Source organism: Schistocerca piceifrons, chromosome 7 (genome assembly GCF_021461385.2).
Source record: "Schistocerca piceifrons isolate TAMUIC-IGC-003096 chromosome 7, iqSchPice1.1, whole genome shotgun sequence".
NCBI lineage: Eukaryota > Metazoa > Arthropoda > Insecta > Orthoptera > Acrididae > Schistocerca > Schistocerca piceifrons.
Genome location: NC_060144.1, coordinates 255,839,530 through 255,860,830, shown reverse-complemented (window position 1 = coordinate 255,860,830; position 21,301 = coordinate 255,839,530). Strand labels below are relative to the sequence as shown.

Genomic DNA, 21,301 nt, shown 5'->3' with positions numbered 1-21,301 from the left:
CGTTTGAGATTTAGCCCATTTTTCCGCACACATCTTCAAATAGTCCTGACCTTTTTGAGGATGCCCACACCGAAACTAGTATGAGTGACCATGCAGTTGTGGCAGCAATTATTACCAAAATAAAACTAAAACAAGCGGAAGTATTTTCAATAAACTAGATAAAAATCAGTAGTGTCATATCTCGGCGAAGAACTTGAAACTTTCACCACAGGGCAATAGCATGTAGAAGAACTACAATTCAAGTTATTATTTTAAACTGACAATGCAGTGGGTAGATCTGTACCCAGTAGACCAGGTCACGATGGGAGGGACCCTCCTTTGTATACAGTCACTGTAAAGAAACTGGTAAAGGAACAGAGACAACTTCACAACCGATGTAAAACAAAGCCTAGGGGAGATGTCATGGTGACTCATGTTACATTTTTAAATCAGTTTTTTTATTATGCTGACTTTTTATCAATCTGTAGACATATATTTTCTTTTTTAAATCATCATTATGTATTATGCTATTCAGGCAAAGATCTTGAATTAATATTTAAACAGGGAAGGGCATTAAAATTAAAGAAAAAGTATGTAATTTATATTGTGATTCACATTACAAATTTGGGACATTCTATTTCTAATGTACTTGTTATGTCAAAAGTGTGAGACTATTAGCAGTATGGATCTGGTTTTTATCACAGAAAATACATATTAGGTTGGCATTCAGATGACACAGTTACAGATTTCTAAAAATATTCATACCATGTAAAATATTGTAATATAATGAAAAAGTGTGTGATTCAATGTTCTGTGGTTCATGTTACTAGTTACTACTTATTGTTGGAAAAACTTTTGCCTGTTAGCAGAGAAATGAAAATGTGACATTATTTACCAAATAAGATAAACTTAACATTAACATTTCACTTTTTAAACACTACGAAAAATTAGAAGGGCATGACATCTGGGAAAATAAACTGTAAATTAAGTTAAAAGTCAGATAACTGAAAGTGTCCTCTTGCACTGACAACATCAGATGGATTGATTTACTTTATAATTTTGTCCTGTGTGAACAGAGTTTCATCACATGTTGCAGGCAATTTCCAATAGTGACCAGCATGCTCCATTGCATATTAGGTAAGATTTTCCAAAAACTGCACATACTTATTCGGCATAGAATTTGCCATCATGTTCTTCTTTGTACCAGTCTCCAATTTTTCACACTTTCTATAGTTTCTTCAGTGTGATGATCTGCAGTAGGGAAATTCTTTGGAGACAGCAGATATGTTTGTAGTACTCCTTTCTTGTAGTGAAAGTAGTGTATTCTTTTTATGTGTGGTACTGATGATTCCTGTGTGGTACTGATTATTCCAAAGAAAATATTTGAGCCAGATTAAGTTTCACATTGGTTTCTTGAATTTCATCAGTAGACATATGAAAAGCTTGTGTAGTAGTGGTACTTGTAGCTGAGCAAAAGTTGATACATCACCTACTGTGAATTTTCACTTTTTTAGTGCATTCCACATTTGCCGTTTTGCAACAGCACCAATTCCATCTATGGCTTCTTTACCGTGGGATGTAGCAAAAAAGTTCCAATAGATTTCCACATTGTGGAGCAATTGAAGTTGAGATACAGTAGCAGTAATATATTTGTTTTTAAATTGCGTGGCAGGCCTGTCTGACCAGATTGAAATTACCTTCACATTTTGAGGTACATTTGACAATACCTTGCTAATGTATACAATCACAGTATCCTTGGAATGGGTTAACTTGTCTGAAACAACACCACTTGGGTGATGAGAATCAGAATGCCACAGTGATACCATGAAAATACTAACTTGTGTTTGTGCTCAACGTGCATTTTGCACCTCATGTTGATAAACGCAAGTGTAATTTTCAGCAAAATCAATATGCCGCGATGCAAACTCCTTAGAATCATGGCTCAGAACCATTTCCTTTTTCTGATAGTAAGACACAGACTGAGCGCCCTTTGTATAAGAGTGGTAGTGCCTTCTTCTACATCTACATGTAATACTCTGCAAACCACCGTGAGGTGCATGGCAGAGGGTACGTCCCCTTTACCAGTTATTAGGTTCTCTTCCTGTTCCATTCATGCATGGAGCATGGGAAGAGTGATTGTTTCAATGCCTCTGTGCATGCAGTAAGTATTCTAATCTTATCCTCACGATCCCTATATGAGATGTACGTAGGGGGTTTTAGTATAGTCCTAGAGTAATCATTTAAAGCTCATTCTTGAAACTTTGTTAGTAGACTTTCTCGAGATAGTTTACGTCTATCTGCAAGAGTCTTCCAGTTCAGTTCCTTCAGTATCTCTGTAACACTCTCCCAAAGATTACACAAACCTGTGACCATTCGTGCTGCCCTTCTCTGTATACGCTCAATATCCCCTGTTAGTTCTGTGTGGTAAGGGTCCCACGCACTTGAGCAATATTCTAGAACCAGTCAACGGGTGATTTGTAAACAATCCCCTTTGCAGACTGATTGCACTTCCCAGTATTCCACCAATAAACCGAAGTCCACCACCTGCTTTACCCACGACTAAACCTATGTGATCATTGCATTTCATATTCCCACAAAGTGTTACACCCAGGTCTTTTTACGAGTTGGCCGATTCCGACAGTGACTCATTGGTATTATAGTCATAGGATACTACATTTTTTTGTTTTGTTTTGTGAAGTGCAAAATTTTATATTTTTGAACATTTAAAGCAAGTTCCAAATCTCTGTGTTAGGTTGAAATTTTATTAACATCCAACTGAATATTCATGCACCTTCTTTCAGATAGTACTTCATTATAGATAACTGCATCATCTGCAAAAAGTCTGATTTTACTATTAACATTGTGTGCAAGGTCATTAATATATAGTATGAACAGCAAGATCCCCAACACACTTCCTAGGCCCACTCTCAAAATGAAAGTTACTTCTACATCTGAAGATGGCTCTCCATCCATGATAACATGCTGTGTCCTCCCCACCAAAAAGTCACCAATCCAGGCACAAATTTCACTTGATATTCCATGTGATCATACTTTTAACAATAAGCTTAGGTGTAATACTGAGTCAAATGCTTTTTGGAAATCAAGAAATACTCCTCCTACCAGGTTGCCGTGATCCAAAGCTTTCAGTGTCACGTGAGAAAAGTGTGAGTTGTATTTCTCATGGTTGATGTTTTTGAAATCTATGCTGGATGGCACTGAGAAGGTCATTCTGTTGAAGATACCTCTTGATGTTTGAGCTCAGAATATATTGTAAGATTCTACTACAAATAGATGTGAAGAATATTGGACGGTAGTTTTGTGGATCACTTCTGCTATGCTTCTTGTAGGCAGGTGTGACCTGCACTTTTTTCCAAGAACTTGGCACGATTTTTCATTCTAGGGATCTTCGGTAGATCTTAGTTAGACGAGGGGCTAACTCAGCTACAAATTCAGTGTAGCATCTGAAAGGGATTCCATCGGGGCCTGTAGCTTTGTTCAGTTTTAATGATTTCAGCTGTTTTTCAACACCACTTACGCTGATACTTTTTCATTCATCTTTCCAGTGATACAAGGATTAAATTGGGGCAATTCTCCTGGGTGTGCCTTTGTAAAGGAACGTTTGAAAATGGAGTTAAGCATTTTGGCTTTTGCTTTGCTACCCTCAAGTTCAGTTCCTGTCTCATGTGCCAGGGACTGGACACTAACTTTGATGCCACTAACAGCCTTTACATACTACGAGAATTTCTTTGAGTTCTGTGAAAGATCATGCAACAGTATTCTGTTACAGTAGTCATTAAAAGGCTTCACTCATTGCTCTCTTGACAGCCAAATGCTTTTCTTTCAGCTTCTGTGGCCCTATGCTTTGTCTTGCACCTTTTATGCAGTAATCTCGGTTTCTTTAGAGTGACTGTATACCATGGAGTTCCCTAACCATTATGAACTGTTCTACTGGGTACATATTTATCAAGTGCTTGGTCAACTATTCTTTTAAACTTGAACCATAGTTCCTCTACATGCCCCTGCCCTGTGCTGAAAGTTCCAAGTTTCTCATTCAGATATGACACTACTGATTGTTTATCTAGCATACTGAACATATATATTTCTGCTTGTTTTAGTTGTCATTTGTTCTTCGGTAATCATTGTTGCCACACCTGCATCATGGTCACTGTTACCAGTTTCGCCATCAACCTCAAAGTTGCCATTAGATCCAATATATTTCCATCATGAGTGCGGTTCTTGTTTGACTTTAATAATTTTTGAGCCATTGTCTTCCATCTTCCAAACATACCATGATAAATTCACAATTTCCAGGTCATCAATTTTATAGGCTTCGTTGAAACCTCTACTGATGCTTCTGTTGACTTTTTATAGCTTCTTGCAGATGCTTCTTCTTAAATTATTGGTATTTTCTTTCACTCTTTAACTTTTCCCTCCTCCTTTTCTGTCATTCTGCTGCTGTTAAGGGCATCCTCTTCTTTTAACCTTAAAAAAAATATAACTGTGACTCAGATTACATCACTCAATGTTACACATTTAATTTTCAGTTTTTACAATATTGGTTGAAGTTGGCTCTCAGGTTACATGAAATTTCATGCTGTTGTATTATAGGTATTTTTATACTAACCCTTAATTTACCTACTTCTATCTTATATTGTTTATGCAATACTGTAACTGTTAATAAAGATAATGATATACTAATTCTCACCTGCCAGTGAGCTGAAATGAAGGTCCAGAATCTCCAATAATTCACACTCTCATCAATATGAAAAACATATAGCCTTATAAAGGTGGGATTCATATGCAGCGTCTGACTCATGCGGCCGCCGTTGTGCGTCTGCCATACTGTACTGCTATAGATGGTGTTAAACGGGACTGTGTCCCTTGTTGCATCAGCTGCATGCGGCTGACACTACTGCCGCGTGCGGCTGCGGCTCAGCCGGTCTGAGAGCAGTCTAGACACAGCTGCAAAGGAGAACATGACAGCATGTCTGAGGGAAAAGTACTGTTCATGGTGGTGGAAGATGAGAAACTGGTAGAAATGGTTTCTAAATTTTCTTGTATCTACGATGTATCGTTACCAGTATACAAGGACCAAACTGTGAAGGATAATGCTTGGACAGAGATAGCAGAATAAGTGGAAAAAACAAGTAAGAAAAGTATTATATACTTTCTGTTTCTTCATAATGTTTGTTACTTAGTTGTCAGGCAAATAATGGATATTGTAATAAACGAGAATAAGTAGCATCGTCCCACATAATATTCAGTTATTATTATGATAATAATGAAGTGTACACAAAATGAATACCAAAACCTGATGTATGTCAGAAAAGTTCAATTTATTGTAATGTGCATACAATTTTTTAAAGGTAATTCAGTAATGCTAGGGAGCTCAAAGCCTACTTAGTTCTGCTAACGTGACCACTTTGCCAAGGTGTCATCCCTGCACCTACACCACTGTTGAAGTATTCTGTAAATGAATCATGCACAGAAAATCCGTCAGCATCTGCATAACTGCCACTCCTTGCTAATGCTTCAAGATTTTCAGTAGGTAGTGGTTCACTTCTGTTTAATTCTAAATGAGCTCGTTATTTTTCTCTAAGGATGCATCTCTAAGTAAATTGTGTAAACAGCAAGCAACAATACTCAAATTATCAGTCGTTTCTGGCTTCAGACTGATCGGAGAATAAAATATGCGAAATAGTTGACTTAACAGAGTGAAGGCATTTTCAGAACTCTACGAGCTCGTGAAAGACGGTAGTTAAAAATAGCTTTTTTTTGGTCAGTACTAGCAACTCGAGGAGAGAAAGGTTTCATCATGTTTGGATGTAATCGAAATGCCTTGTCACCTACAAAAATATATGGCACTACTATGCCCGAATCCGGCAGCTTAGTTGGTGGAGGAAACCTCTTACCACTTCAAAACATTTTCCCGATATTACTTTTATCAAAAATTCCACTGTCGCCTTCTTTCCCATATGACCCGACATTGGATGTGTTTCAGCATACATAGCTGAAGCTGAATTTCTTCATCTTCAACGTCTTCTAATATTAGATAAAATAACAAATCGCGCCAAACCATCCTTTCGGCACAGACCCAGCAGAGCAACCAACGACTGTGCGGCCACTGCTCTATAGGAATCGCCAGCTATGCGTCAGCCACACTACGTCAGACGCACAACGGCTGCCGCATGCGTCAAAGGAATCCCACCTTAAAAATGGCTACAAATTGTGGAGTGAAAGCAATAATGGGCAACAAACCATTGCTACCATGCAATAAAAAGTCCAGCTTTGTCAAACAATATAAAAAGGTACCAAATTTTTAAGCTTTTAAAAATCATGAGTGTATCCTACTTTGCATAGAATACCCCCTAGAACTACAGATAGAGGGAAGCTGAAAGAAACGTGTTTGGCTGTCAGGAGAGCAATTTGTGAAACCTTTAAGGGCTACCATAGCAGAATGTCGTCAAATGGATCTTTCACAAAACCCCCCAAAAAATTTGCTTGTATGTAAAGGCTGTTAGTGGCACCAAAGTTAGTGTGCAGTCCTAGCAGATAAGACAGGAAGTGAAATTGAGGGCAGCAAAGTATAGGCTGAAATGCTGAACTCCGTATTCATATGTTCCTTTACAAATGAAAACCTTCAAGAATTGCCCCAATTTAATCTTTGTACCACTGAAAAGATAAGTGAAACATGCGTTAGTGTCAGTGGTATTGAGAAATGGTTGAAATCATTAGAACTGAGAAGTTCTGCAGGCCAGTGGAATCACTGTCAGATTCTATACTGAATTTGCAGCTGAGTTAGCCTGTCTTCTAACTGTAATCTGTTGTAGGTCCCTCAAACAATAGCACCCAGTAGTTGGAAGAAGACAAGAAGGTTAGTAGAAGTATCCACAAAAGTACCATCAGTATCTTTGACATCAGTTTGTTGTAGAATCTTAAAACAAATTCTTATGCAGACTGTCCTCCTCATCAATCATGTAAAACCCAAATTGCGCTTTTCTCGCATGACAAACTGAAAGCTTTTCATCGAGGCAGTTAAGTGGCTGCAGTATTTATTGATTTCCAAAGAGCATTTGGCTCAGTATCACATCTACACCTATTGTCAAAAGTACAATCACATGGGATATCAAGCAAAATTCATGATGTGGATTGAGGATGTTTTGGTAAAGAGGGCGCAGCATGTTACCTTGGATGGAGAGTCATTGTCAGATGTAGAAGTAACGACGGTTGTGTCCCAGGGAAGCGCTTTGGGACCCATGCTGTTCATGTTGTATACTAATGACCTTGCAGGCAATACTAATTTTAACTTCAGACTTTTTGCAGAGGATCAATTATCTGTATTGAAGTACTGTCTGAAAGAATCTGCGTAAGTATTCAGTTATATCTAGATAAGATGTCAAGCTAGTGCAAAGATTGGCAACTTGCTTTAAATGTTCAGATATGTAAAATTGTGCACTTCACAAAATGGAAAGAAATGTAGCATCCTATAATATCAGTGAGGCACAGTTGAAATCTGCCAACTCATACAAATACGTGGGTGTAACACTTCGTACTGATATAAAATATAATAACAACATAGGCTCAGTCATGGATAAAGTAAGTGATAGACTTTGGTGTGTGTGTGTGTGTGTGTGTGTGTGTGTGTGTGTGTGTGTGTGTGTGTGTGTGTGTGTAGAATACTGGGGTATGCAATCAATCTACAAAGGAGATTACTTGCAAATCACTTATTCTAGAATACTGTTAAAGTGTGTGGGACATACAGGGTGTTTCAAAAATGACCGGTATATTTGAAACGGCAATAAAAACTAAACGAGCAGCGATAGAAATACACCGTTTGTTGCAATATGCTTGGGACAACAGTACATTTTCAGGCAGACAAACTTTCGAAATTACAGTAGTTACAATTTTCAACAACAGATGGCGCTGCAAGTGATGTGAAAGATATAGAAGACAACGCGGTCTGTGGGTGCGCCATTCTGTACGTCGTCTTTCTGCTGTAAGCGTGTGCTGTTCACAACGTGCACGTGTGCTGTAGACAACATGGTTTATTCCTTAGAACAGAGGATTTTTCTGGTGTTGGAATTCCACCGCCTAGAACACAGTGTTGTTGCAACAAGACGAAGTTTTAAACGGAGGTTTAATGTAACCAAAGGACCGAAAAGCGATACAATAAAGGATCTGTTTGAAAAATTTCAATGGACTGGGAATGTGGCGGATGAAGCTGGAAAGGTAGGGCGACCGCGTACGGCAACCACAGAGGGCAACGCGCAGCTAGTGTAGCAGGTGATCCAACAGCGGCCTCGGGTTTCCGTTCGCCGTGTTGCAGCTGCGGTCCAAATGACGCCAACGTCCATGTATCGTCTCATGCGCCAGAGTTTACACCTCTATCCATACAAAATTCAAACGCGGCAACCCCTCAGCGCGCTACCATTGCTGCACGAGAGACATTCGCTAACGATATAGTGCACAGGATTGATGACGGCGATATGCATGTGGGCAGCATTTGGTTTACTGACGAAGCTTATTTTTACCTGGACGGCTTCGTCAATAAACAGAACTGGCGCATATGGGGAACCGAAAAGCCCCATGTTGCAGTCCCATCGTCCCTGCATCCTCAAAAAGTACTGGTCTGGGCCGCCATTTCTTCCAAAGGAATCATTGGCCCATTTTTCAGATCCGAAACAATTGCTGCATCACGCTATCTGGACATTCTTCGTGAATTTGTGGCGGTACAAACTGCCTTAGACGACACTGCGAACACCTCGTGGTTTATGCAAGATGGTGCCCGGCCACATCGCACGGCCGACGTCTTTAATTTCCTGAATGAATATTTCGATGATCATATGACTGCTTTGGGCTATCCGAAACATACAGGAGGCGGCGTGGATTGGCCTCCCTATTCGCCAGACATGAACCCCTGTGACTTCTTTCTGTGGGGACACTTGAAAGACCAGGTGTACCGCCAGAATCCAGAAACAATTGAACAGCTGAAGCAGTACATCTCATCTGCATGTGAAGCCATTCCGCCAGACACGTTGTCAAAGGTTTCGGGTAATTTCATTCAGAGACTACGCCATATTATTGCTACGCATGGTGGATATGTGGAAAATATCATACTATAGAGTTTCCCAGACCGCAGCGCCATCTGTTGTTGAAAATTGTAACTACTGTAATTTCGAAAGTTTGTCTGCCTGAAAATGTACTGTTGTCCCAAGCATATTGCAACAAACGGTGTATTTCTATCGCTGCTCGTTTAGTTTTTATTGCCGTTTCAGATATACCGGTCATTTTTGAAACACCCTGTAGAAATTAAAGGGGATATTGAACATATACAGAGGAGGTCACCATGAGTGGTCACAGGTTTGTTTGACCCGTGGGAGCGTGTCACAGTGAGAAACTAAACTGGCAGACTCTTGAAGACAGACATAAACTATCTTGAGAAAATCTACTAACAAGGTTTAAAAAACTGGCTTAAATGATGACTTTAGGGATATAATGCAACCTGCTACATATCACTCACTTAGGGATCATGACAAGTTTAGAATAATTACAGCATGCACAGAGGCATTCACAGAATCGTTCTTTCTACACCCCATACATGAATGGAATGGGAAGAAACCCTAACAACTGGTACAATGGGATGTACCCTCTGCCATGCATTTCATGGGGGTTTGCAGAGTATAGCTGTAGATGTAAATACATGCTTCATCCTGCAATTGTGTTTCATTGCTATTCACATCTTCCCTATTCCAGTGCTACCACTATGGAATATGTATGTATGCAGTTGAAATCAGTAAGACGAATAGTGAGATTGTTATTAGTGGTTCTCTGTAACTCTCTTTTGTAAAAAGAAATTTGATAAAGTGAAGTATTGGTGTTTACCATGAAATCTGTAATATTACTGCTCAGTGTCATTCTTTTCTTCTGTAGTACATATTATGTGATGAATGTAAACATGTCGTTCGGTATTTGGCATTCGCATATTACTTAAAACTGGGATTAACATTTGCATTGCTGTGAATAATTTTGATATGATAATTGTTACAGCTAGAGTCAGGAAAAAACAGTTTTATTTTATAGCCAAATTAACTGTTCTTTTTTGCCAGAGTGGTTTTTCTTTTGCAATATCTAGTGTTTTTTGCCAAATTTCGTATTATATTTTTGCCAAATGGGTCATTACATGTAAAATCAACAAATGGAAGTATGGTTTTCAACCTGACATTCTTGGATTTATTTGAAATTAAGTATGTATGTAGTATTCATAAATAGTAACACAGAAGTTTTTTCATGTTCTTCTGGCAAAAGATTATTAAGTAATGAATGCACAAAAGCATAAAAAAAATTGAACTTTTGACTCTTGGAGCAACTTGGATTTGTTCATAACTTGTGTTTTAAATTGAGTAAAATATATATAGTGGGTGGTGAGGGGCAACTGTGAAATCTTCAATGGGAGCCCCCATTTTTTATTGCAGATTATAATTCTATGGCAAAATCTACATACGTTTTGCCTGAAGCATTTTCTTTGTTTCACCATCTTTGGAGGAATAAAAATGAATACACAATTGTAATTTACGACATGCTAAGCAATGGTCCTTGAATGTCCGTGCTGCGAGGGTAGGACAGGCCAGTACTTAATAACTTCTAATTGGAAACACTACTCGCAATGTTGTTTCCTCCAACTCGACATGCCACTGTGGCTGTGTGGTGAACTACAACATATCATAAAAGGCAATACACTGCAGCTGGAGCCCACATATCGTGTATTTGTAGAAGAGATAGTGGCTCCAGACATTACAATACTTGTACAGTGTTTATCGCCTGCACACTTACGTATCGTTTGGAGAACAGACATGCAAGTGGATGATGAATGTTGCTACCACAGAGGAAAAAATTGAAATGATCATAATTTATGGAGATTGTAGGAGAAATGTTGTGGCTGTTGTTGCCTTTGTAGTGGCACCACCATTTAGGATAGGGAAAGTTAGTTTTATGTGATATTCCGAGAGCAAGTCATCACAGCCAGGAGTGGACCGGATTGCAGTGAGTTACGCATACCAGCAGTTGCGAAGGCAAATAGGGCCCACAGGGGTATAGAATTGCCGGAAAGGGTGCACACAGCAGTTTCCATGGCGCAAGTTACAGGCAGAAGAGGGCCTCTGGCCAACCTAAGTGTTATGCAAATGTGACACGAAGCAGCACACTTGACAAAACAGAGGCACACAGCCGAGTATAAATAGGTACCGATTTCTAATGAGATTCATTCAAGTGTGGCAGCTCTCCTGGACGATGAGGCATGTCACACCGCCGGGCTACACGCAGCAACAGATGGGGCGCCAGCGTCCCAGTCTGCGGCAGGTTGTTGGTTCGACCCTCTGAGGCCGACGCGGGGTCTGCAGCCAGCCAGGGCGGGCCACTCTTCAGCTCGCTACCGCGGGCAGTCGTCTCAGCTCCCGACACATGCCTGAGACTTCCGAGGCAAGGGCTGCAGATTCGGACGCCAGATTGCGGGCGGTCGTTGCCACCGCGTTCTCAGCTATGCCAGCGAGGAAGAAGCAGCAGCAGGGCTGGCCTATAGCTCCCGGCGGAGCAGCGCGGAGTCAACGGGGACGGTGACCGCTGACTCAGCTGCTGGCACAGCCATCCTGACTTCATTGGAACTCAGCAGGCCGGCCAAAAGCCACATTGTAGATGTTTTGTGTGGGCATAGTATTTTTTGTTGTCAGTAAGTGTTAGTGTATTTAGGGCAGCAAGATTTTTTTTTTTTTTTTTTTTTTTTGTGGCATGTGATTACTTTTGTATTGGTTTATGATGATACCGAGTTTGATGATACGGAGCTGTAGGCAGTCAGATTATTCTTGTACTTAATCGTTTTGTTTCGGGGCTAACTGGGTACGAAAGCAAGACAGTGGCATAGTCAAGGACGCAAGGTGTGTCGGAACCAGAAATGGTGCGGATTTTGTTGGAAAAAGTAGCACAATTGACAGCAGACAATACACAGTTGAGAAATGAATTAACATCTAGAAGTGAGCGGGAAACCGCATCTGATCAGTCGTTGCCTAGGGTGCAGGAGATTGATCCAGCTGCTGCAAGTCTGATTATTCTGTTTTCTGGCAAGGTATCTGAGGATGTGCGTTCATTTGTGGAGGACTTGGAGACTTCAGTGGTGATGAATGGTTGGTCTGATGAGCAGTTGTTACATATAGCCAAGATTAGATTAACGGGTGAAGTGAAAACATATGTGAGGTGTTGTGAGGCCTTAAGGAAGGCAGGACAGTTTACAGTTAAAGGAAGGGCTTTTACAAAGGTACAAGAAACAGAATAGTGCTCGGTACTTCAGGGAGAGGTTAAGTACAATGACAAAGAGACAAGGGGAGATGGTGGAGAAATTTGCGGATGGGATAAGGGAAATTAATGAGTATACTTACGAGTTGGGTCAGAGCGATGAAGCGAATAGTGTTCTGTTGCAGGAGGCTGAGCAAAGGGCACTTGAGAGGGTTACCGGTGCATATGTCACGGAAGGTGCGTGAAGGGACTCCAAAAGATTTGTATTCGGCCATTCAGCTTGCAATTCAGTGTGAGGAAATAGACGTGACAACAGGGGTACGCAAGAAGCAAACAGTATTTGCAGTGGGTATAAAATGTTATAAGTGTTGTTGTATGTGACATGTACAGAGATAATGCACCAGTCACCAAGGAATAGAGGAAGGAGTGGAAATCAGCAGTGTGGAGAATGGAGAAATGGAGTAGGAGAGGTGGACAAGCGTTAAATGGCAGAGGGGGCTCATGACCCACCTAAGGGAGCTCCCGTTTTAATTTCAATGCTACAAATACGTATGCAGAGGTGGAATGTTCAATGGTAGGATCCATAGGAACTAAAAAGTTTAAGATTTTGTTGGACACAGGGGCGCAAGTGTCAGTGGCTACAAAGAATACAATGGGATGAAGGAAATTAGACCAATCAAGTTATAGGTGCATGGAGTGGGGGATAAGGAGGTCACGCCGTTGGGGTTGGTGACAGTTGACGGGGGTCTGTGACAGTTGACTTTCGCATAGGAAAAGTCCGATTTAATGCATTCATGGAGGTGGTACCACGGGTAAGCAAGGGCTACGACATGATCCTAGATGTAGATTTCTTGCATCAACATCATGCCAAAATTGATGTTGGACAACGAACTGTGGAACTTGGTGGAATGTTATTTTCGCTAGGGGAAACTGTTGTCAATGCAGAGCTGTTGCGAGGGGCGTTCAGCGTAATGAACAAAGCAATTGAACCACGTACATTAGAATTAAGTCTTAATTCGCATGAGTGTGCATCTAGTGGCACCGGGAAGTCACTTTGGGTAAATGTGGAGTCAAATCTACCTGTGGGTACATTGTGTGTTATTGAACGATTGAAGGATAATGAAGTTTTGGTTCCACCGGGTTGTTTTGTGAAACATAGTGTTGTACGCATACAGGAGAGGGGAACAGCGGGCTGTACATGCTGTACATGCGAATTTGAGGAAAGGAGTTTTAGTATCAAATTTGGATGTGCCAGATGACGAAGACTGGTGTTCGAGAGGTAGGTGAAGTGATCAACCACTAACTGCCAATAGAACTGCATTGCGTAACAAAATTAAGCATTTGAAAGGAGGAGAAAGAGAGCATATGGAAGAATATTTGTGGGGATTTAAGGATTTGTTTTTTCCACAAGGGCCATTACCAGCAACTCCATTAGTTCAACACAGGGAATGAAGCACCTGTTTACCGTAAACCATACAGAATACCGAGGTATTTGCAGCCGATTGTGGAGGATTTCATTGATCAGCAGCTTGCAGACACTATTATAGAGCATAGTAATAGTTGTTGGGAAGTGGGCATTGTTGTTGTGCCTAAAACATCTACGGATGCAACTAAGTAATAAAGCTTCTGTTGTGACTACCGATACCTCAATAATAAGACAGTAATGGACGCATATCCCATTCCAAACATATCGGAGACTTTGGATCACTTACAACAGTGCCAGTACTTTTCTATGATGGATTTGACAAGTGGTTATCATCAGTTAGAGGTGGCCCCAGAGGATCGTCCAAAAACTGCTTTCTGTACACCTGGAGGCCATTACCAGTACATTAGAATGCCATTAGGTTTGAAAAATGCTCCGGCAATGTTTCAGAGGTTGCTGGACAGTGTCTTCAGGGGCTTGAAACCACAGCAGTGTCTGGTCTATTTGGATGACATTATGGTGTTTTCAAGTAGTATGGAGCAACATAGACAGCGGTTGAGGGAAGTCTTTATGAGGTTAAGAGCAGCTCGTTTGACGTTGAGCCTGGAGAAGTGTCATTTCGCATTAGAAGAAGTAAAATGTTTGGGTCATATTATCAGTAATGACAGAGTGCGAACAGATCAGAGGTTGGAACAGGCTGTAAGGGATTTTTGGGAACCAAAAACAGTTATGGCAGTGCAGTCATTCATCAGAATTTGCAATTTCTATCGAAAGTTTGTGAAGGGTTTTGCAGATTTAGCACAGCTGTTGACACGATTGTTAAGGAAGGGTGTGAAATTTGAGTGGACAGAAGAGTGTCAGAAAGCGTTTGACAAACTGAAAGAAGTGTTGACATAAAGTCCGGTTCTTGTGTTTCTAGATTTTGGAAAGGAGTTTATACTAGATTGTGATGCATCGAATCAAGTATTAGGGTGTGTTCTTAGTCAGGAAATTAATGGGAAAGAACATCCTGTAGCCTATGTGTCTAGGCAGTTGAATGCAGCAAGAGGAATCACTCAACAACTGAGTGGGAGATGCTTAGCGTAATCTATGGTATCACTTATTTTAAATGTTATTTATATGGGAGAAGATTTCGGGTAGTGACAGATCATGATGCATTTAAGTGGTTGTTAGGGTTGAAGGATCCGTCCACTAGACTTGCTAGATGGGCTGTGAGGGTTAGTGAATTCGACTACGAGGTGGTGCACAAGCCTGGGAAGAGGCACGGTAATGTGGGTGCACTAAGTAGGAAGTTGGCAAAAGTAGAAGTCATAGGTTATGACCTAGCAGTATGGCAAAAATTACAGGACGTGGACAATGATTGTAAATTGTATCGAACACAGCCACAGTTCAATATGTACAATGGTCTTCTGTGCAGAGAAATGAAGTTAGGGCCAAGGATAGTAGTGCCAGCGAAGCTGAGAGATGAGGTTTTAAAGGAAGCACATGATCATGTGTTATCCGGTCATGGAGGGTGTAGAGCGACAAATAGGAGAGTGACGGCCAGGTATTGGCGGAGAGGAAGTAAAGGACACATGGATCAGTATTTCAAGAATTGTGTACCATGTGCACAGAGAGCAGACTTGAGTCGGAAACAGATACAGCTACTATGATTACCGGAAGCAACATGTCCATTTCCTTTGCTGGGGATTGATGCCTTACGACCTTTTAGGCGAACACCATCAGGGAACAGATTCGTTCTGACAATAATAGACCATTGTTCGAGGTATGTGGAGATGGTGGCAATGCCAAAGCAACAAGCAGCAATGGTCGCACAAACGTAAGTGGACAACTGGATTCTGAAGTTTAGTGTACCAGAGACAATAATTACTGACCAAGGGGCCAACTTCATGTCGGATTTAATGAAGGAGCTGTGTAAATTGTTGAACATAAAGAAGGTGAGGATGAGTGCGTTGCATCCGCAGACCAATGGAAGGACAGAACGGGTACGCAGAACAACCGGGAAGATGTTGAGTTTTTATGTGGATTCTCATCACCATCGGTGGGACGAGTGTTTGAAGCATATTGTGTGCGCACACAATGCAAAAGTCTAAACAAATACTGGTTTGTCTCCATATGAGGTAGTGTGCGGGTGAAAAATGGCATCACCATTTGATTTAGTGAAGCTACAGAAAGAAAGGACTGATGAATCTGTATGTCAATTCGCAAGGACAATTCAGGATGTTTGAAAATGGGTACAAAAGGCAAATACATTGGCTTTGGAAAGGCAGAAAGACACAGTAAAGCGGAAAGGAAGTTTACCGCAGTATAAAGTGGGGCAACGGATAATGCTGTCCAGCCTCTATACGCAAAAAGGGAAAACAAAGAAGTTCCTCACAAGGTATCAAGGGCCATACCAAGTTGTTGAAACCACATCTCCCATTAATGTTAAGCTTCCGCTGCTAACTAAAACGACGATAGTACACATTGGGCGATTACGGCCATTCAAGGGTTACCTGGATGTGATTCCAGGTGTGTCACAGGAAGAAAGAGAGAGTGAAGAGAGGCGCTAAGCACAGAGAAAACCAGGAAGATAGAGTACGGTATGAAGTACCGTATGCTTTGCGATCTAGAAAGTAGTAGAGTATTTGTAGTTTTTGTTGTTTTTCTGGCTATGTATCATTGGGTTTGCATAGGTTAATTAGGCATTGTACAGGGTGATTCAAAAAGAATACCACAACTTTAGGAATTTAAAACTCTGCAACGACAAAAGGCAGAGCTAAGCACTATCTGTCGGCGAATTAAGGGAGCTACAAAGTTTCATTTAGTTGTACATTTGTTCGCTTGAGGCGCTGTTGACTAGGCGTCAGTGTCAGTTGATGCTAAGATGGCGACCGCTCAACAGAAAGCTTTTTGTGTTATTGAGTACGGCAGAAGTGAATCGACGACAGTTGTTCAGCGTGCATTTCGAACGAAGTATGGTGTTAAACCTCCTGATAGGTGATGTATTAAACGTTGGTATAAACAGTTTACAGAGAATGGGTGTTTGTGCAAAGGGAAAAGTTCTGGACGGCCGAGAACGAGTGATGAAAATGTAGCACGCATCCATCAAGCATTTGTTCGCAGCCCAGGAAAATCGACTCGCAGAGCTAGCAGAGAGCTGCAAATTCCACAATCAACTGTATGGAGAGTCCTACGAAAAACGTTAGTTATGAAACCTTATCGTCTGAAATTGGTTCAAGCACTGTCTGCAGCTGATAAGATTAAAAGAATCGATTTCTGTGATTTTATCCTTGCTCAAATGGAATCAGATGAATCTTTCGTTTCAAAGATTGTGTTTAATAGTGATGAAGCAACTTTCCACACTAACGGGAAAGTCAACCGTCACAATGTCTGTATATGGGGCACTGAGAATCCGCGGGAAACAACTCAGTATGTACGTGACTCGCCTAAGGTGAACGTTTTCTGTGCCATTTCAGCCAATAAAGTTTTTGGTCCCTTTTTCTTCGAAGGTGCTACTGTAACTGGACTACAGTATCTGGAGATGTTAGAGAATTGGCTGTTCCCTCAGCTCGAACAAGAAGCACAACAATTCATATTTCAGCAGGATGGAGCGCCACCACATTGGCATTTATCTGTCCGTAACTACCTGAACGTCAACTACCCGAGGCGATGGATCGGCCGCCAGGCAGCCCGTGACAGAGCACTTCATCACTGGCCTCCAAGAAGCCCTGATCTTACCCCCTGGGATTTTTTCTTATGGGGGTATGTTAAGGACATGGTGTTTCGGCCACCTCTCCCAGCCACCATTGATGATTTGAAATGAGAAATAACAGCAGCTATCCAAACTGTTACGCCTGATATGCTACAGAGAGTGTGGAACGAGTTGGAGTATCGGGTTGATATTGCTCGAGTGTCTGGAGGGGGCCATATTGAACATCTCTGAACTTGTTTTTGAGTGAAAAAGAACCTTTTTAAATACTCTTTGTAATGATGTATAACAGAAGGTTATATTATGTTTCTTTCAGTAAATACACATTTTTAAAGTTGTGGTATTCTTTTTGAATCCCCCTGTATTTTATATGTGTTTTCAAGTATTGTGAGCCTGCTAGGGGGCAGCAGTCTTTTTGAAGAGGAAGGAAGGGTGATGGTGATCCCTGTCCTCAGGTCACTGAAAAGGGAAGTGTAGCATCTGACGGATGTGGAGTGTTGTTGGAGGAGAAATCAAACTTAGTTCTGGAGAAATAAATGCGTTGGAGTAAATTTTGTGGCAAAGCCGTAATAAATATGTGTTGAATGATGTCAGAGTCGTACAATTTCTTGTTTAAATTTTTAGTTATCAACGGTGCTGGGTTAGGAAAGTTGTGTTTATTGCACCAGTTCATATAATGTAAATTTAAGGATGAAAGTAGTCACACAATCGGTGTTGAGTTTGGATCAAAAATGGTGAATGTTGGAGGAAAATCTGTGAAGCTACAAATATGGGACACATGCACAGTGCAGTTATTTTTAGCTAGGGGGAAAGGAACAGACTGTCCAAGGGACATCACGGAGCCAAAATTGAGCTTGCAACGGGCCGGGATGCATTGGATCTTCTTCACCTACGTGAATTTGGTAGTAGTAGCAAGTGGTTTTGTGTGGGGAGTATTTGCAGAAGCGAAACGAATAGAGCTCGAGGGGAGCGGAATTTTAATCAATGGAACTAGGTGTAACATAATAGGACCAACTTACCGTCTGTCAGTGTCAATGTCAGGAGTCACGCATTTGAATGTTACGCAGCCGCAGCTGTACTGACCAGAAACCACTTTAGAGTTTTTGCCAAGGCAGAATCTGACCTTGTTAAATCAAACTCTGGAGCCAGGTCTGTTGAGTTCCATAAACCAGTTCATTTTAGATGTCACACAGTATAGGGAAAGGCAACAGAAAATAATTATAATTTTGAGCACTTCTGTGCCAACATTCTTAACAGGCGGAGAGCCAATTCCCAGAGTGATTGAGGGTAGTCAAAGTCCCAGTAGATTGGATACCGAGGGCGTAGGTAAGGGGTTGAACAAGCGTTCAGCGGAGTGGTCATTCATTAAGGATTTTTTTATGTTTTTCCCCTCATGTCATGTGCTTAGGAGTACTGGACCATGTCTGAGTTTTCTAGTAGTAAGGAAATTTGCCATAGGTGCCAACCCAAACCCGTTAAGAGTTAATTAAGGGTCGACCCGGGGACTGGGTCTTTCCGAAGAGGGGAATAATGAAGTGGCACCACCATTTAGGATAGGGAAAGTTAGTTTTCTGTGATATTCCCAACTCAAGTCACAGCCAGGTGCAGGCCGGATTGCAGTGAGTTATGCATACCAGCAGTTGCAAAGGCAAATAGAGGCCACAGGAGCGTAGAACTGCTGGAGACGGCGCACACAGCAGTTTACATGGCGCAAGTTACAGGCTGAAGAGGGGCACTGGCCAACCTAAGTGTTATGCGTACGTGAAGCAAGATCCAGGCGGTCGCAGAGGGTGGGCTTACTGGTAGTTGGGAGCTCCAACGTCAGGCGCGTAACGGGGCCCCTTAGGGATATGGCTGCAAGGGAGGGAAAAAAAAGCCAATGTGCACTCCGTGTGCATACAGGCCGGTGGGAGTCATTCCAGATGTGGAAAGCGTCCTTCTGGATGCCATGAAGGGTACAGGGTGCACCCATCTGCAGGTGGTCGCTCATGTCGGGACCAATGATGTGTGTCACTATGTATCGGAGGAAATCCTCTCTGGTTTCTGGCGGCTGTATGATTTAGTGAAGACTGCCAGTCTCACTAGTGGGATGAAAGCAGAGCTCACCATCTGCAGCATCGTTGACAGGGCTGACTGCGGACATTTGGTACAGAGCTGAGTGGAGGGTCTGAATCAGAGGCTGAGGCGGTTCTGCGCCTGTGTGGGCTGCAGATTCTGCGACTTGAGCCATTGGGTGGTGGGGTTTCGGGTTCCGCTGGATAGGTCAGGAGTCCACTACACACAGCAGGTGGCTACATGGGTAGCTGGGGTTGTGTGGTGTGGACTGGGCAGTTTTTTAGGTTAGATGGCCTCGGGCAAGTACAGAAAGGGCAACAGCCTCAAAGGATGCAGGGCAAAGTCAGGACATGCGGGGACCAAGCAGCAATCGGTATTGTAATTGTAAATTGTTGTAACTGTGACCGGGACGGATGCGGGGTTGAAATGACGGAAAGCGCGGCGGGACCTGCGGAGAGGCCTGCGAACAACAACGAAGGACAGAACGAACAACAACAAGATCAAACAGCGAAGTCACTAGGAAACCTAACAAACACGTTCAACGTACACAGAACAAGAAAGTAAGTAAGCTGTCTAATGCGAGGCAATGTGTCCACAGACGAACGCGACATTAGACTGGCTGGATGGACGAGAGGCAGGTGCTTAAGTACTCTATCAGGGGTGCCGCTGTTGGCCACTGGAACCACGTGTTCCACTGTGGCGCCCTCACACTAAAAGTGGGCCGGGAGGCGCGCGCCTCCACAGCTTACGGCACGATGGTGCAGAGACCTCTAGGGGTCTTAGACGTTCGTGACTTCTGGCGCGGATTCAAATTCCGCGGTGCGCGGTACCAGATAAACTGCCGAAGCTGGGTTGGTAAAGTACCGGAACTTCAAGCGCTGATAGAAAGCACCGAAGCTGAAATCATTATAGGTATGGAAAGCCAGAGATAAATTCTGCCGAAATTTTTACAAAGGCACAGAAGGTGTTTAGAAAGGATAGATTGCATGCAACCGGTGGTGGCATGTTTGTCGCTGGTAGTAGTAGTTTATTCTGTAGTGAAATAGAAGTGGACAGTTCCTGTGAATTATTATGGGTGGAGGTTATACTCAGCAATCAAGCTAGGTTAATAATTGGCTCCTTTTACCGACCTGCCGACTCAGCAGCATTAGTGGCAGAACAACTGAGAGAAAGTCTGGAATACATTTCACATACATTTCCTCAGCGTGTTATTGTCTTAGGTGGAGATTTCAGTTTACCAGATATAGACTGGGACACTCAGATGTTTAGGACAGGTGTTAGGGACAGAGCATCGAGTGCACTATCCAAAAATTACCTCGAGCAATTAAACAGAGAACCGACTCATGGAGATAACATCTTGGACCTACTGATAACAAACAGACCTGAACTTTTTGACTCTGTGAGCGCAGAACAGGGAATCGGTGATCATAAGGCCATTGCAGCATCTCTGAATATGGAGGTAAATAGGAATATAAAAAAAGGGAGGAAGGTTTATCTGTTTAGCAAGAGTAATAGAAGGCAGATTTCAGACTACCTAACAGATCAAAACGAAAATTTCTGTTCTGACACGGACAGTGTTGAGTGTGTATGGAGAAAGTTCAAGGCAATCATAAAATGTGTTTTAGACAGGTATGTGCCGAGTAAAACTGTGAGGGACGGGAAAACCCACCGTGTTTCAACAACAAAGTTAGGAAACTACTGCGAAAGCAAAGAGAGCTTCACTGCAAATTTAAATGCAGCCAAAACCTCTCAGACAAACAGAAGCTAAACGATTTCAAAGTTAGCGTAAGGAGGACTATGTATGAAGTGGTCAGTGAATTTGAAAGTAAAATTCTATGTACCGACGTGACAGAAAGTCCTAGGAAGTTCTG

At 42.0% G+C, this 21,301-nt stretch overlaps 1 protein-coding gene across 1 annotated transcript in view; it reads left to right on the top strand.

Annotated features, from left to right (window-relative positions):
* LOC124804737 (protein arginine N-methyltransferase 1) overlaps positions 1 to 21,301 on the top strand; it is a 114,243-nt gene that overhangs the window by 16,282 nt on the left and 76,660 nt on the right. The window lies entirely within an intron of this gene.